The sequence below is a fragment of the Typopeltis vanoorti genome, chromosome 2 (assembly GCF_054136105.1).
Source record: "Typopeltis vanoorti isolate ZY-2024b chromosome 2, IOZ_Tvanoo_1.0, whole genome shotgun sequence".
NCBI classification, from domain to species: Eukaryota; Metazoa; Arthropoda; class Arachnida; order Uropygi; family Thelyphonidae; genus Typopeltis; species Typopeltis vanoorti.
Window position 1 is genome coordinate 152,019,777 of NC_143550.1, and position 19,806 is coordinate 152,039,582.

Here is a 19,806-nt window from a genome sequence, read left to right on the forward strand (position 1 = left end):
TCGACCTGTGAGCGTTCTTTCGATTGTTTGTACAGTGAGCAGAAAACGTTTCTCAAATACTGTAAAGATCACGTGCATCACAAGAAAAGTCAGTTTGAAAGGAAGCTTAGATCTTAGATCTATGGAGGTCGCTTCAGAAACAATTTTGATGTCTACTAAGATAGACTGCACTGGAAAATTTGTCAAATATATCTTTTAAGCATCTAGCTGGATGTATATAAATCATTTATTTCTCTTTGAAAATAACAAATATTATTACAAACATTACCACCAATAATTCTGAATGACGAGAAGACATCAAAATATAAGGAAGTACGTTTAAGGTAAAGGAATGTACTCTGACTTTGATCTCCGATGGCATTTTTAATATGACTCTAAACTTGTATCACATTACAATTAATTTCGTGGATGGACGACTAAGTGCTAAGATGATCCAGAAATCCTGCTCTAAAAAATCGAACTATTTTCAATCCAATTCAGACCCTCAAGAAGCAGTACAATAAGCTCACATTGGACATTGAAATTCCTCTCCCACCTAATGACATTCACATTGCCCACAATGCGATTCAAACTTGCGACCGCTTAGATGGAAAGTGGATTCAGTCAACCTAACCACAAGCATCAGTCGAGTTAAGCACTTTTTTCTTCACACAGTCCCAAGGGATTATTAAAAATGGCCTTTTTGTGATAGTGCTTTATAATGGAGATTGGGAAGCATTCTCTCCGAGATACCTTGGAGAAAATTGTCTTTTGGGAGCGGAGTTTTAAACAGACCACCCTGTAATATATATTTCTTCAAGCGATGGTAGGCTTTAACTAAATCTGTGATATTTTAATTTTAATCTAAGGAAGTTTTTTTAATATTTTTAACAAATCGAGAGTATTATAATTGAGAGCATGTCCATAAGGAAACGCAAAACAATACATAACTGCTGAATTATTCAGCATTTACAATTTTTTCTCCTTTTTAGTAGGACTCTCGATCTTTGAAACACGCCAGTGGTTATATCAGGATCAAATTAAGAACACATCTTAATACAAATGTGCAAAAGAACACGGTGAGAAAGTAATAAAACACATCTTGATGCGTGAAATCCATATCAGTATTCTTCATTCATTTTTAGAACTAACCGCCTTATTCAAGAATTAACTTTATTTATAAAATGCGAAAAACAAAAAAGTCTCTTTCGAGAAACTCCAATATTTATTGTGCAATCACCAAGACAACTCGTTTTCAGATTAAACAGCTGATAATATTTCTGGACCAATATATGAAAAGCTCTGTTATGTTAAAAGAAAGGTATATTAAGTAATAACAAACCTTATTTTGACTTTATGACTAATTTTACATGACGAATAAATATTCTCCCTCATGACGTAATTTTTATTTTCAGGTTCCGATTCTGCGCTTCGGAAAACTCCAGACAGATCAGGTTCTGTCGAGCAGAAGTTGCGAGAGATTTATTGGTGTGAAATTTGTTTCAGAAAATACTCAAGGAAGGAAGCACTTCGACGACACTTGAAACTGCATGTGAAGAAAGATCTTTTCCATTGCAAAGTTTGCCACAAAAGCCTCTCAACTGCTTTTAGCCTTAAACGTCACGTGGAAACCCACAAGGATGTGCGGAAAACATTTCGGTGCAAGACATGTTCAAATGAATATTTGTCCAGGGAAAGTCTTGGATATCACCAAAGAACCTTATCTCACTCTTAGCTATGAAAGTAATGAAGACATTACTGATGTTAAGTTCAACTTATGTTTAGAATTTATTGATTTTTGGTAACATTAATTTAATCAATCAGCGAAAGTGGAAACAGGTGGTTATAGGATGTCGAAATGTGCAAGTTTTTAAGCGGAATGTCTGTAGACGTCCTGCGTATTCTTTTGTGAGCAACTGGTTTTGAGTAGGCACGGGAACAACGTATTTAGACTGTAATTTTTTTCGGAATGTTTTAACCTGTCTCTTCTGAAGATGCTTTTGTTTCCAAAAGATTGCATTTTTGATCTTGCTAAAACGAACTTGCTGAAATTTGCATGCAATTCACAGGCATCATATGATTGCCTGATATCATCCAGCAATTTATAAATTTTATTTCATCTTTGTGTAGCGATGGAAACATCATTCGTTGCTACCTGCGAGTGCAGAATTTCAATGCGTAAGTATTCGATTTTGAAATTCAAAATATGCAGAGCTTGTTCACTTAGATGCTGATTTAACAGCAATTTTAATGCTCAAATATCTTTTGAAAAGTAAGGTGATCGATGGGAATCACAGATCATGCAGTTAATGTTCACTGCTTTGTCTTTTCCACTTTAGTTTTAACTTTCGTTTTGTTTATTATTATTCAAGTAGAAGTTGCCTTTTTGTTGCGCGATTCATGATTATTATTTACTGTGTAAAAGATTGTAAAAGGGGCTAAGGATTGGCAAATGTAGAACTGCTTTTGCTGCTTTATCAATAATAAAATGAATCTGGAAATAAACGTATTTTCTGGAACTAAATGAATGTTCTTTTACTTATCCAACAGCATTCTTACATTTATTCAGAAAGGCAGTTCATGCATCAAAATATAGAATCACAATTGTGTTTACCATTACTGATGTTTACGACGTGACCAGAGAATGAAATGACCAAAAATAACTTCGGACTAGTTTTGCCAAACTGCGTTGGCAAAAATAGCAATTCGTTAGATTTAGGATTAGGTGACAAAGTGAGTTTCTTGAGTGATGTACTCGTAAGTCCTACTCTGAACAAAGTAAATTAAGTGCTAGCGGCATAAAGAAGAGTATGGCGACTTATATTAGCAGCAGGCAAAGGAATTCGCACATCTGGTGAAATATTGGTGTCATCTATCGCATGGTATGAGTTATTTCGTAAATTTTTAACACTGATGTCTAAATATAATGTAGAAATCTGTATAGTCGTTATTGGTCAGGTTTAAAAAATTTCACAGATTTCCTTTTGTTTCATTCAGTTTCCTAGATTTTTTTTATTTTTATTTTGAACAACGATACTTTTTTGTACTATTAGTAATAAAAGTTGCCTGAGTACAGTTCACTTAAATAAATTTTGAATTAAATTTCCAATTCAATTTCTTTCCTTGTCTAATCCATGTAAAACTAATTTACGATTCGTCTTTATCTACAATACCCGAATTATAAAACTTGGTTATCGAATTCGAAGTTTCTTTTTCAGGGTTTAAAATAAAATATTTTATTTTTTAACATTTTATTGTGATTATATTACAAACAATTACAAACATATTAATACATAGCGTTAATAATCGAAGTCTTTTTCTCTCTTTTCATAAAAAAGGATTCATTTAAACAAATAAAGCAGACAACTGTATCTCGGTTATTCGGATGGTTTTTAAAAAAAGCTGAACTGTCCGAGGAAAATTGGAAAACTGTTTTCTATTCTTGCATGAATTAAGAAAAACGATAATAATCAAAATGAACGACATCCTAATTCTTATTGAGGAAATCGACGGAACATTAGAAAAGTACCAGCAAACAAGCTCCCTTACGTAGACAAATGGAAGTTACTCTCGTTATTGCATTTATTATTAATCGTTTCGGTAGAACGGATCGGTCGTAGTTCATTTTTCTTGTACTATCCTCGTTAGAGGTAAAAATAAAATAAAAACTATTCCATGTTTTTATTTATTTTATCGAAATAAGTTTCATGAATGCAACCTATTATAATATTGCCGAGGAGAAGGAAAATAGTTGTAAAACGAAGCCTTTGGTTTTCGCGATTTTCCAAGCCATGTTTAATTTTAATTTTTATTTTTTTAAAAATAATTGAATTTAAAATCAGACCTGTATAGCCCTTTGGAAGTGGCGTTTGCTTTGCTAGGCCGCGGAAAGAAAGCCACACATTTCAAACCCGGGATTTTTCGTGTCCTGGCTAGTAGCCTAACCATCTGTAGACGTAGGTTTCTGTCGTTAAGCAGTTCTGGAGGTAGTTTTCGGTATTGAGACCACATATTAATATAAAGAATTATTAAACATAAACAACTAAAAAACCTCGTAAGACTTACATCATCAGGGGTAATGGTACATAAACGTTTGACACAACAAAAGCTTATTGATAATTAATTACACATATTAGATGTAAAGCTTTTGTTGTGTAAAACTTTTATGTACCATTACTCCTGATGATGTAAGTCTTATGAAGCGCGAAACTTGTCGGGTTTTTTAAATGTTTAATTTAAATAAACTCTTTATATTAATATGTGGTCTCAATACCGAAAACTACCTACAGAGCATAACCATTTGTTCGACAGATATCAACAGTGATCACGGATAAGCGGGGGTTTTTATCCCACAAACCCGGGATTTTTCGTGTCATAAAATCAAGCAAATTGACAGCAGAACCCACACTATGTCATATGAATACAACGACTAGGGACTAGGCAATGGCGACACTTGTCTGTTTGCCTCTCTTCACTGAATTCCTTTTATAATTAATGATATTTCTTGACTAGCTATCTCTGATTGGCTACCGATGGAGATTGAACTGTCCACTCAACCTCCAAAAAGTTAGATAGGGAGAAAACAGCCTCGCCTTCTTCCTAAAGGTAGCAAAAAGCATTAGAAGATTTATTTGTTTTGAAGAATTTAACATTCAAATTGGCCGACTGTGTCCTGTTGAATGCACGATAAAAAAATGGGCATTTTTTTTCCTACTTAGAACAAGATGCAGCCCCAGGGAGGGGGAATTAGACTTACGAGCGCATTAAGGGTTTTGTTAATAGCCTTGTAGAAACTTCTGGTCTGTTCGTGTCTAAATCAAAGAAATTCTTAACATTTTCGAATATACTAATCATACTGTATATTTTCTTTTGGGGCCAATTTGATGACACTAATCAGGCACCTATAACCGTAGCCAAAACCTGCTTAATATCAAAAATCATTGCCAGCAAAGCTGTCGATTGGTAGAGGCTCTGCTACTAATGGCTCACGCAAAAAGGTAAGCAAGTCTGAGCGCGGTTAGTAGTTGGAAGGTGTTCAATCGGTCGAACCTGCTGGCACTCTGCTGAGATCTGGCCATTCTCACAGGGTTAACTTCAGCCTGTAAACTGACGTATGTCAGACCGCTTAACATCATAACATACAAGACTGAGTGCTAGAAAAAAAATGGAATGGCAAACTCCGAGGTTTTATCAAAGGAAATACGTCTAAGACACTTCGTTTTTGTCAGTACTGTCCTCCCCCTGCCCTGCATCTCAAAACCGTCGTCATATGCGCCACATAAATTGAGATGAAACTAAACTCAAATTGTGCATTTAAACATAAACCTCTCCTAAAATACAGAAGATCGCTAACGTTTGGTAAAATGATTTTAAGCTGCATATAATTCACGAAGCTTGGTCCCTCCTCCTCATTCCAGAAAAGAAAATTACTACAGCATGGGAAAGAAACACCTTCACCTTTAATCCAATATCTACTATATTGTATTATGTGTTTGCAATCCAGGTTCGCAATCAAAAACAGAAATCCAGACTTATGAAGCTAACTAAGGTAACTTACCATTTGCGTTATAGTTCTCGTTTAAACATAATCATCACCGATTGGGTATGTGACTGATAAATAACACAGCTTTGGTATTAGTGATAATCTTTACTTATTTCTTATACATAAACAGTACGGTTTACTAACTGCGTGTATGTATTTTGTTTTCATTTTATGTACGCAGTGTATTATACATGTGTACCTGGCGGCCATAATTAAAGAGAAGTTGATCAGAGTCTTGTAGCAAAAATTCTATTCGTGCAAATTCAACCAAACGTGCTGTAAGTACACTCTGGAACATCTAGTTTTGATGTTCAAAAGATAAAAAAAACAGTTCAAAATACTGCCACAACGGGAAATTTCGCTCTATACGTGCGTAGAATAATTACACAGTAATGGCTAGAAGAGACCCAACAAATCAATTTTCGTGTTCGAACAAGTTACAGATGCGGTTCAATAGTTCTTCCTTTCAGATGTTTTAAGAACTGCATTCCTTGAATGATATTTTCTGCAGCAGAACCCAACAGATCTGCATTGATTTGCTTCGCATGCTGTGCTATTCTGTTTTTCAAGGTTGCTAAATCAGGAACATGTCCTTCATACACCACGCGTTTCAGACGGTCCCACAACCAAAAGTCGCTGGGGTTGAGATAAGGCAAACGAGATGTGGTAAATCAATCCAATGTGAGGTGGTGCTCCATCTTACATGAATATGGTATAGCCAAAGCAACTTCGCTGCAGTTGCGAAACAACGAAGTCGCGAAGCATCTCCCGATACCTGACGACAGAGACGATACAATTCACTGGGCCTGTTAGGCGAAGTTCTTCAAAAAATTACGGACCGATAATAAATGAGGAAGTGAAACCACGCCACATTGTGACTTTTGGTGAGTGTAATTTTTGGAATTGTAAGTTTTGGAATTGCGTGAGTGACCACTACCGTTCAGATAAAAATGTGCCTCGTCGTTCCACAAGATCTGCCAAGTCCACGAATCACCCACCTCTATTCAAACTAGTGTCCTCAGGGCAAACCGCAGTCGCGTTTCCGCCATGAAGCGGAAAAATCTCAGCATTTGACGCAAAATTTTCCATACAGTTAAATATGGTATGGCTAGTCCAGTTGCCTTCATGTTTCCCGAGCTCTGGTGGACCTTTGTGCGTTATTCTTTCCGTGTTCCACGATTGCAGTTACAACTTGTTGAAGAATAATCCGTTTGCGCCCTCATCCTGGCCTCACTGCTAAAGATCCGCGATTTTCAAATGGTAAAATCATTTTTCTCAGATTTGTTATTGTTTTGGGCCTTTTCTCTTATACTTCAAATGGTGCAATTCTCGAGATGCAGCATTAGCGTTACCGTTGCTCATAATAAAGCTTGACTAGCCATGCACGTTCCGGTGAGGTGAGATCCATAGCACTTCAGCCTTATCAGAATGACGCGAATCCGTTTCGGTGTTCCTTGTCAGTGGAAGAGCTAGGAGGGGAGGAGGGGGGGCGTTCCGCCCCGGGCTGCACTTTGAACCTTACCCTATACATCATTTTGACTTTTTATAGTATTTTTTGCGTGTATTGAGAGGGGCGACAAATTCACGGATTCAGGGCGGCAAAAGCTCTAGCAATGTCACTGTTTCTTGTATCCACTAACTTGCCACTAAAAAACATTGAGATTATGCAAATATCACGCGATTCTAGCTCCAAATGTCCCCTAGTGGCAGAACGTTATACTATTTTTCATCTGTAAATAAAACTCCCATGTTTCAGAGTGTACGTACATCAAGTTTGAGTGAATTATGTCCAATAGATTTTTTTAGTGTCTACTCGACATTCTTATTTAGCATTAATGCTGAGGATGTTGACACAGCACTTTGTGGTGCAGATATTTTTGCAGAACCAAATGATTGCATTTCTTCAAACTGCAAGGAACCAACCACAACCACATCAAGATTTGCATTCAGTGACGATGACAGCGACAGACAAGATGAATCGCATTCACAATTGAAGTATCACGTGATTGGAAGTGCTTTGTGAAAACATCTGTTAATTTATTACATTCTTGTAATTAGGCTCGTGACATCATTATTAACACCTCCCAATTCCTTTACACATTTCTTCTGACATTCAGAAGCCACAAATACATCTACTAATACAAATACATCTCACTGAGTAACAGAGTAAATTCAGATATTATGCGCATATCCACGACACCATAAAGAGTAATTCGGGGTAGTGCTCTGGTCCAGTCTACCCCTATATTTACAATACTAACTACTCTTGATGTCCGCACGACAGGATTGGAAGAAATTTTGCCAAAAAAGAATAGATAGCGCCATTGATTTGGAACGTAGAGAGGTCCCTGCGGAGTGGAAAGAGGGTAAGATAGTGCAACTGCTTACTGTCAGTGGGAGAATGGAGGCATAAAGTTTCAGAACAATTTGTATTACTTCTATGGTTCTAAGGTATTGCAGAAATTAGTAACGGCTCGAATGCGATCTTGTGCAAATGAGAAGAATATTGTAGGTGAATGTCAGCTCGGGTTTGTTAAGGGCCGCTCTTGTTTCGGTGAAATGATTAGCTTTTCTGATAAAGTAACAAGAGTGGTTGATGAGGAAAATGCATAAACTGTAATGGTTTTGGGATTTTGGTAAAAACCATTTGGTAGGATGGCACATGATAAACTGATATTTAAGCTGTAACGTATGGGTTTGGATGTTAAATTGGAGGAGTGGAATGACAATTGGATGTCTGATAGATATCAAAGGGTGTACGATGGAAGAATATCAGGGAAAAGGAAAGCTATCAGTGGGGTTCCACAGGACTCTGTGTTAGGACGATTACTTATCAGTAGGGTTCCACAGGTTAGGTCCTAACAGAGTAAATTCAGATATTATGCGCATTTCCACGACAACATAACGGGTAATTCGGGGTAGCACTGTGGTCCCGATGGTCCTAACACAGTGTTAGGACCACTACTTTTCAACCTTTATATCAATGTTACTGCCACGAAAATATTCAGTTGTTTGCGCATGACATGAAGCTGAGGAAGGTTGCAGAGTGTAGAGCTCATGTGGTAGTCCTTCAAGAGGATCTAAAAGTGTGCAGCAATGAGGATACCAATTAACACTGCTAAATGTAAGGTATTGAATTTTGGCATGTGTGGATGTAGAAATTTAAAGGGCATATTAATAGGTTATACAGAAGACTCCGAGGACATTTGCAATGTAAGAAAGAAAATTACTCGGCAGAGATAAAATGGTCGTGATTCCAATATATATATATAATGGACTGCTGTGCTCAAATCTGTTCATAAGGACTTGAATGGGGCTGAAGACACTTTAAAGAGAGTGCAGAGACGGTTGACAAAAATGATTTCAGGAATATGGATTGTTAGCTATCAGGATGTGTTGTAGTCAGACAATCATCAGAGAAGGTGACGAGGCGATATGAGTGAGATGTTAAAGTTTTTGAGAGATATTTATCGAGATTAACGTATTAAGCTATATATAGGACAGATATTTTTCCGACAGTGAAACAAAAATAAGTTAAATATCAAGAGGGTATCCTTGGAAATTGGGCAAGGGAGTGGTGAATAAAAGGGTAAAGAGTAATCTTTTCTGTGGAAAGTGATGGGTGAATGGAGTGCATTGCCTGTTGTAAATTAACATTCACAGCATAATCAGGCAATGCACTCCACTCATCCATCACTTTCCATGTAAAAGGATACTCTTTACCCTCTTATAGTGTGAATGAGTTTCAGCTTTAGAATGATAGATATGTTGCAGGTTGGAGAGATTTTCAGTCATAAATCGGAGGACTTTTGTAATGTTTGGGTGTGTGTGTTTAGTGCAATGTAATATAATGCATATCCCTTATAAATTACGTAATCGTTAATGGAATAAACCTCTTTTTCTCTCACTCTCTCAGAATTTGACTCCAGGAGAGACAGTAGTAACAATAACAACATCCACAACAATAATAACAGTGTTTTTCTTCAACCGCATAAAAAATTTACAAACCAGTTTTTTTCCTGGATTAGTTCTATTCTTTTCGCATTTTTCATTCTTTGAATCCGAAAAAAGCGAATTTCGTTCTAGTGCTATAAATCATGCAAATCAATGAAATGCAGTGCATGAGTAGATTATTGTTGTGTTGTTGTTATTATTATTATCATCATCATCATCATCATCATCATCATCATCTTCTTCTTCTTCTTCTTCAGACCTATACTTATCAAAAGACTCATCGCGTAAGGTTCCAATTTATGGTTGAACTTGTGTGTATATATGTGCGCGCGCACACATACACACACAAGTTCAACATATAGTGTTTTAATTATATATATATATATGTGTGTGTGTGTGTGTGTGTGTGTGTGTGTGTGTGTGTGTGTGTGTGTGTGTGTGTGTGTGTGGTATACATATATATGTATATTATTGTTCGTCTTTACTAGATAAAAATATTATAAAAAATTAGTTAAACGACTATATACCGAGAATGAAAAAATAACAAGGTTTTAACGTTATGATACAACTAGTTTCGTTGAATGATTCAACTTCATGTATCACAGCCAAAGAATGATACAAAAGATGACAGAGACATGATAAAATTACATCACCAGATCTAGTATAAAAGACAATAGTACATTTAAAAACAGAAATGCGAGCTTGAGTTCCAATTAAAGTTGACGATGTGCTCAGGCAGATCGCCAACTTTAAATAATTAAAATAATTGGTATTGGTATTATTTCAACCCTAGCACATTGAGCCAGATCTTTACTTCCAGATGAAACAGAAATTGAAAATGACCTCCATTTTCTTAAAAGGACTTTTGTCAACAGTGGTGTCTTTCTTAAAAAGATTGATAAATTTTTCTCTTTCCATCGCTCTACTGTTACTGAAGATTCTTCTCCCTCTAGAGCTTTTATTTCATTGCCATACATCAGCTCTCTCTCCCCAAAACTAGCAAACATTCTTAAGAAATTCAACATTAAAACGTGCTTCACTACGTTTCCAAAACTTCGCTGCATACTAAGTAAACCTATAGTGAAACATATCCCTATTCAGTATCCAGGAGTCTACAAGATTTTGTATGATTGTGGAAAGCCATATTATGGCCAGACAGTTAAATCCATCATTTTGCGTATGGAAGAACACCAGAGAGACATTTCCTACAATAGGAAAGGAGCCAGCGCTCTCTCTAGCCACGTTCTCTTCTCTATTAACTCAGATGAAGGCTGCCAACACCTCGTAGACGGGCCAAAAACTTCTAATATCAATGTGTGTTATGATGAACTCGAAAGAAAGATCATCGAATCCAGAGAAATGTCGCTAGATTCATCACATATTAACAATAGCCTTAGTTTCAATCTCTCTGACGCAAACATTCCCACTGTTCAGTATTGGCGCACTCATGGCAGCTCACGCACATAGTCAACTTCAATTGGAACTAATATATATATATATATTTGGGAACCTCAAAACTCATTCTGGATTCAATGCGAATTTACGTCGAATGTTTCGCGTAAGACGCGTTGGCATGGATTCGCACAGAAGACCAATCTTGTACATAATAAGAAAAGGTCATCTCACTGCAAGTTAAGAAAACAAAGATGCAGTGCAGATAATATTTTGTTTTGTTATTTTAGTTACCGTTTATGATTTTATAAGTTTTAATTTTATGAGATACTGTTAATAACCTCTTTGTGGAAGCTGCTGATATGTGCCTACCCGCACACAGCAGTGAAACGACCTTGGTTAATTATTTGAAGCAGCAAAGGTCGTCGGCTGAAATCTCCGTCTGTCAGTAATCAGCACATTTCAGTGCTGATAATTGTTCTGACTGGACGGGAAATATTAGCGCGAACTACGTATTCATGAAACAGTCAATTCACTTATTTTTAGTCCGTTGTTGTTGTTATTAATGAAACTGTATGTTGTGCGTTTGTAGGTAATGTTCTGCTAATAATAATAAAACAAGTAAATTCTATTAGCAGATTAAATGCAGCCAATTGCAGAAATGCAGAATGTTTCTTTTTGATTTCGAACAGTTTTTCGAAAAAAATATTCGGAAATAAATTAAGATTTTCATTAAATGGATTCTTTGCTTTTCTTAACAAATTCTTCATTTTTTATTCAAATACCGTACCTCGAATGACGTTATGAAAACATGTGAAACAAATATTTTATTGGAAATATTAAAACTATTTAACAATCCGCAGTTTTCACAGCGTGAACTGAATTCATTGTCCCTATTTGTGGAAACAGAATTTTCAAAATGGCAGAGACCATTTAAATCTGTCGTTCTTTTGGATTACTGACGTGCATCCAAGCGAGATGATATCGTGTTTCTACTCTCAAGGGTTATCCAAAATTGTATCTAAAATATAGAGAAACAAATGCTTTATAATAGTAAAAAAAAATACACATTTGACGTTGAAAACATAATCCTTTGTGTTTCTATTTGAAACTGTTGCCAAGGTTGCGAGGTTGACATCTTTTTGATATTAGAGATAGCATCTCGATCTAAAGTATTTCATTAATTTTGAGTAGCAAAACTAATGTATATTACATTTAATAATAAAAGTAACTGTTTTTTATTGTCTATGTTGGGATATATCCTCAGCATTAGGCGCATTAATCGAGGGATTGCTGTATATTTAACATTGGCGTCACGTGTTATATTTGATGGGAAACATCTCCAGAGGAGATTCTCTTTGTGCTATATATTTTTCAGCTTTTTTGTGTGTACTAAAATGCAAAAATATCACTCATTGGCAAACTATAATATTTTAAAAGAACCTCCATTTCGGACATCTTTATTTATTTTTTCAAGAAGATGGGCAAGTCATATCAGATGATTGTAAATCGAGTTTCTTGCTGTTGCAACATCATGAAATTTATTTGTAATGAATGAAGACTAAGATACATATGCTGCTTTAAGGAAAGTTTTAATAAAATAACACACAAAAAATTTAATTTCAAAATAAACAAGCAACCAACAAAAATGCGCTTTATCAAGCTTATTTTTTAATTTATAGAAGCCTTGATGTTGGATTTTGTTCTCATCTAATCGATACTAATCAAAGAAAATAATGTAGTGTGCTCAGGGATTAAAGAAATGTAAAAGAGAACACGAGTTTTCACATTGGTTTTCACATGTATGAATTCTTAATGAATATAAAGTTGTTGAATGAAAAACGACATCAGTAAGGAGAGAAATGAGATCGTATCTAGCAATCAGATGATGTTTTCTGATGATGTACAAGACTAGATTTATGCCCGGATCTCGAGAAATTTCTCGTGATCGGGGCATAAATAAATATCACCCTTTGACCTTGAGCTCCTTCTGTCACATGCTTCTTGAGGAAGTTGTCTCGCAACAGCTGAATAAATTCCGTTTCATTCTTCTCATGAGATTTTACTGCTACCCAATCAAAACTTCGATAATTAAAGTCTCTCATAATGATTACTTCTTTCTCTCCCATCGCCTCTATTGGTTGATGCATTTCTTTACCACTAGCAATCGGTCCACCAGGTCTGTATCAACCCCACCCTCCTTCCAAGCAATATAATTGATCTTGTTAGATTCGTCCTAACCACAGATGCCTTCAAATTCACTGCCACATGAAATACTGTTACCAACACTACAATCAAAAGTCTCAACACTAAACAGATTCAAGACATCCGATATTTTCAGCGCGCACCTCCTCTCTTATCATATCTGTCCTTCCTAAAAATGCTGTACCCTTTATATTTAATACCAGTCAGTGTGATTATTTTTTTTTAATGTCAGCAAACGACGATATTGCCTTCCTTCCCTCTGATTTTTCTGTTTCGACTTCGTCTTTAGTTGTTTCCTTTCCACTTCTTTGTCAGAATCAATAAAAACTTCTTTACTAATGATTTAAGCTTTTAAATAGCAATCAGACTTCAAAACGTGCTACATAAGTTGCACGATACACGAAGGATATCGAATACGTAATTTATGGTCATCGTACTGAAAATTATTCAGAAAATAACTGACATGTCCAAAGCATTTAAAGAATAGAAAACGATCAGATAAAACAAATAATAAAGTATGTGTTATACTTTTCTTTCTATTGAAGTTACAAGATATAAAATGGCACTGGTTTTTTGATTCAGACATTAAATATACTTCACTTCTAAAGGTCGCAATTCATTTAGGAAATAAATCAAATTTGTATAGTCATTGTTTTATGATCCATCTTAATGCAATAACTTTTATTATATTTATACTGACATATTGAAATTTGTTAGGTGGCGCTAGGGAGTCTAAAATGGCTATCTTAATAATGTAGTTTACCGTATATATTGCACAAGATTATATTTATTATGATTGCATCATTTTGGTATATTTTTGAGTGCTTGAGGGGAAATGTATTATGTTTAATTTTATTGGAAACATTTTGTTTACGTTTGAGAAAGCAATGTGTATCAGGTAAGACATGTTTTGAATTCTTTGGTACATTTTTAATATAGTGTGCATAAAACTAACTTGTTGCTAGTTAAAATTTCCGATACACTTGAATTACGTTAAATATAAAAATACCGTTAGAAAAATCAATTCAGTGCATACAGTTATTTCCTTCTGTTTTAATATCAATTATGTAATGAAATTCGTAATAAATACTTATTAAGCTATTACTTAAGTAATAAATTACGTAATAAATACTTATTATTGCAACAAATCAAAGTAGGATATCAAAAGGATAGGCGCGTGAATGATAATTCATTTGAGGTGATCTGGTATGAAATATTGGCGAAAGGAACTCGGCCAATGGCAGCTAAAGTTCTTAGCTGCATTGACCGTGTGACATACAAGGGGTGATGTAGGAGATGTGCAAAACAGTCATTCATTAAAATACATTCATTCAATTCATTCATTCATCAAAATGAAATTTGATGAAATTCATTCATCGAAAATTAAATTTTGACTCATTGTGAATACGAGGCTATATTGATACGTCTTGCATGAACTTTGTTTCTTTCTTGCTTAATGTATCATGCGAGACTTTTAAAATAATTCGTGGCATGTTTCGGATGCGGTTTATTCAGAATTTTACCCTTTAGTTGAGAGCTGTAAATGGTGGAACTTAATAAAATAACGAGCATATTCAAAATGCTGTGTATTACGTTTATGAAATTAATTTTCATTCTTGTTGTTTCTCAGTAGAAATTATTCAAAGGCAGTTTCTGCGCTTTGTTTCTTTCTTTTATTGTAATTGATGTTATTTGATTTGCAGATGTCAGTTTTGGACTTGGAAATTCACTCTTTTTCATCTCTGCAGAAGACGCCCACAAGCATCAGACGAGAAGGCGATCACAGACGTCACTTTGGAATAATTTTCAAGCAAGAAGATTTCTTGCAGTGTTCGCAACAGATCGAGAGAGAGAGAGAGAGACAGAGACTTCAGTTTATTTATATACTTATTTTTTGAAAACAAAATGCATATATATTTCCACTGAAAAGACCGGTAAAGGAAATGCTTCCTTGTAATAAATGAATTGTCCTCTAGACCATTCCATCTTTGAATATCATATTTAAAATTTGATTTTGTTTGATTTACTATGTTATTTTCTGTTAGTTGTAATTAGTTAACTTCGGAAATAACGACTGCAAGGAGAAGATTTTTTTATATTTTTATTCCTGACTTCCTGCCATTCTGGGATGAGTGACTCAAGTTTAGGAAGAAATAAATTTGTAGAAGAAAATTTACTACTCACTCATGACCGGAAGAATGTAGTAATGACAAATCTTGTAACAGCGTATTAAAACAGGCACTCCCTCCTATCATCGGTCCAATCTAAGATTCTTAGACGGTCCGTGTTGTTTAATACTTGTGCCTTACCTAATTGTTTTAAATAGATGATTTTGGTAACTTCAGAGCTGAAGTAATCAAACTAAAATCATCACTGGAAGTAGCGAGGCATACACATAGGTGATCTGCCGAATTTGTATGAATTCTTCTTTGTAGTATGACAGAAACATTTTCATACAAAATTGATTCAAACATGATTTGTTTTTTATTGCCATTTTGAAGTTAGGTGTTTATATTTTAAGATTATATTCATCGCTTCACGTTTTTTGCTCTTTCTCAGTATCCACCTCTCCCCCTCCCCATTGATTCTTTTTTTTTGTCGCTCTTTCACCGCATCTTTGTTTTTCCAATTGTTTGTTCTTTTTCGAAATCCTTCCGTAACAGATTCCCTTGCATATTTTGCTCTGCACCAAGAACATGTGTCACGACCACAGAGTGAGCAACCTTTCATGCTATTCATGGAATTTCACATTGAGCTAAACTGGCTTGCCACTATTAAATAAACATAACTTCGCTGTTACCATTAATAATGATATTTTTTAAATATATACTTAATGTTTCAATATTAGAAATAAAGAAACAATAAATTAGATTACAATCATAAAGTCGAATAATTATTTATTACTCTAATTTTATTGCTATTTATCATTATTTATTGCTCAGTTCACAAGAATCCTCTCGAATATAACCTGCTCCTTCTTATGGATAAGATTGTGTTTTGGAAAGTAAGTAATATCCTCTTTAATGCTATAGTTATATACCATTTGATAATTGCTGCTATTTATTTTCCAATAATTTATTTTAAAATAAAAAATATCTCACGCAAAGGATTTATTTATTACAGAGATTGATACTTAAGAAGGGATGAATATATGGTGGCATTGTGATTTCATTTCAAATTTATATTATTTTAATTTTGTTTTTCTAATAGGACCAAACAGGACAATGTAGGACAAAGAAACGATCAAGGACATCACATTTTGCAATCACAGTGCAGATCCTCTTATTATTCTGAAGAACCTTTTGAATTAACCATATTAGGAAAATACAACCTCCTCATTCGCCCACATAATGCTGCCATAATTCTTACAAGACACAAATTTGACATCTCCTGTTCGAGGTCTTGGCATAATACCTTCATCAGACAAATGATTCTTATAATCAAGGCTCAAATCAGCTTATCAAACAACAGGTGCTAGTACACATTCTTTGCTACCAGGAAAAGTTGAAATCAGAAACTATACTGCATCCGTGTATCACGTGTCACTGTTAATGAAGTGCCGGTACCGTACCGTTGCGTATCATACCAAAACCATCTGCTTCTTATAGATTCTTAGGCATTTACAGAAACACATCCACCTAATGAAAACATTTCATAAATCAAAAGATCTGAAATGCAGTTATGAAATGATTTTAAAAGAATGGCTATATGATGTAATTGGAAAATTGAGATCAACATAAGAATAAACATGGACATAGACTTCATTCCAAAAATGCAATGCATCTGATAAATGCTGGTACATGCATAATGTTGTAAACTTCGTGCTTAAGAGAAGTATGCATCATTGAACAACCTGTATAGGAGGAAATGGCTTCAATAGCCTTTACTTTATCAGTACATTAATCACACACACACACACACACATTCCAGAAGGAGCCACATTTGCATTAAATGTTATTGAAAAGTTTTTACGATAATTATCTCTATTACTATTATTACGTGATACCTCCAAGGAGTCCGAAGACTCATTGAGAGAGGGCACCTGCTCTACTCTTTACCACTTAGTCCACCAACTACACCAGTATCATACCGATATGCAGTGAAATATTCAAGATTGCATCATCATCTTTGTGGTTAAATGAATGACTTCTACCATTCAGAGAGTAAACCAGTTTTATTGTGGATAATTTAATTATTTTCTTACTCATTATTTTATTGATTTATAATAATTTTGATAGATAGGTACTTCAGCATCTACCTAGTTGTTTTCAATCAATATTTCAAAAGCTTTCTAAGAAAAACAATTCTCCTTATCTGCTGACTTATCTTCGTGTTTTGTTTATGTAGGATCTCTTTCGGTTTTCTCCAAGAAGCAACAGAGTCAATTTCGTCGCCGACAGATGCCTGAGGCAAAATATCGCTGTGATGTCTGCCAACAACTTTGCAGTAGAAAGTTTAATCTAAGAAGACACTTAAAACTGCATGAGAGTGATAGAGAAGTTTTTCCTTGCAAGGTTTGCCACCGAGATTTCTTCACTGCTGATTACCTCAATACCCACTTGAAAACGCACAAGAAAATGCGGAAAACATTTGGTTGTGGCTCGTGCCCTAAAGAATTTCTTACCAAGCCTGGTCTGGTATACCATCAGATAACATTTCATAGTAAGTTTTGAAGTCTGTTCATTTGTTTCATGATTTGTTTACGATTTTAGTATAATTAAAAAAATAATTGAAGAAAACGATAAAGTTTAATATTAATGCTTCTGGATCGTGTTAGAATTGTTTCAACAGAATGTGCGAATCTTCTGCATACTATATCATTGATTATATTCCTGCGTGTGGAAAGACACCAGTTTTTAATTTACTGACACACCCAATTGTCGAATATTGCAATGTTCATGCTAAAATCGACACGTGACCATTCGGGATTTGGAAGAATAACTGTTCACTTTAGAAATGCTTTATAACAAAATATACAGTTTAATATTGTCACATTTGTTTATATATAATTTTAATATTGACTCTGATCTGTTTGTTTTGATTTTACTGCTAATAGTAGAAGATGTAACGATTAAATGCCTGGAATAACCACGGATTATCATGGTTATGGCGAGTCAGTAGGACCATGTAATTGTGCATGTTTGGACATGTCTGCGCTATTTCCTTAAATCGTATCAAAACAAGCCAGTAGTTAATAAGCTCTGATAACCAAGCTAGTTGTTGGAAGGCTGTGGTAGAGTTCACACGCGCTTACTTCTGGATACTGGAGAACAAATGAGTCAACGGAATTAAGAACAGCACATTGACAAAATTTCCGTAAATTTAGGCAAAAACGCAAATGAAAATCTAAACATGTGCAGAGTGCTTTATGGTAATGACGCCATGAAACGTTCTCGTGTATTTGATTGCCATAAAAGGTTTAGTGATGCAGAAAACGAAAGAACTGGGCGACCTCAAACTCATCGATGGTGTGAAAATGTGGCAAGAGAGTGCAGCAGTTATCAGTCAGACAGACGAAAAGGCAGAGGAATTATATTTAGGCAGAGAAACAACAGGAAACATTTTGGCGGACGATTTGAAAATGACAAAAATGTCTGCGTTGATGGTTCGTCGAAGTTTTAATGAAGATCAAAACAGCGCCAACTTGATGTTTGTTTTGGTCTTTCTTCACATTTGGCTATTTCTCGCATAAATGTTACTGGTAATAAAAGAAAACCCTCAAATGATGCAGTGTACCACATCGACTTCACCAAGAGCGAAGATCCAGAAAACTGTGTTTTTATTTATTTTCTTCTTCTTGTATTGTAATGTGGTTCATTTGGAATTTATTGCAATACACAATGAAATAATAACTTTTTCATCGTTTAAGGAATTCAAACCAGCAGTGACCCGTCATTGCCACTGGCAAGGTTACTTGAAGCTGCATAAAAACCGATAAGAACTTTTGCTGAACGATTCGATCGCCCATCACGACTATGCCCCTGCACATGTTGTAATAGCTGTCCACGAGTTTCATGCTCAAAATTAATCACAAAATTGAACTGTCCTCCATATTCACCAGACGCAGTCACCCCCCCCCCTTGCGACTTTTGATAGTACACAAAACTGAAGATTACCTTGAAAGGATGCAGATATTCGGACATTTCTGATGTTCAGTATCATGTGGGGGAGAGAAATAAAAATAATTTTAGAAGACGACTTCTAAATATTTTAAACAATGGAAGCATCGCCTAATTCAGTGTCACTTAATAAATAATATTCCGATTAAGACTGTTTGCCACCTCATAAAAATTGACAAAAAAAGCTTAAGAGGCTTCAGCTGTCCGAATAGTCAAGCGCAAGAGGGACTCCGCGCGATATCTTACAAAATCCCGCACTAATTTATTGATGAATAAATGTCGGTATATGGTGTGAAACTATATATTCTAAGTTTTTTTGTTCATTTAAGAACATCTTTAATAATTAAGAATTCATTATCGTTTTACACATATTCCTCATTCGCTTTAGGAATAACTACCCGATAACCGTATAGATAACTAAGAAGTATGTTTATTGTTATTATTATTTCACACCTCCAGGGAGTCCAAAGACTCATCGAGGGAGAGTGTGCCAATAGCATCGAACGATTGTTCCCCTTCCAACTACTAACCGCGCTCAAATTACTTAACTGAGCCATTAGTATCAGAGGCTCTACCAATCGACCAACCATGTTTAGCATGTTACATTGAATACAT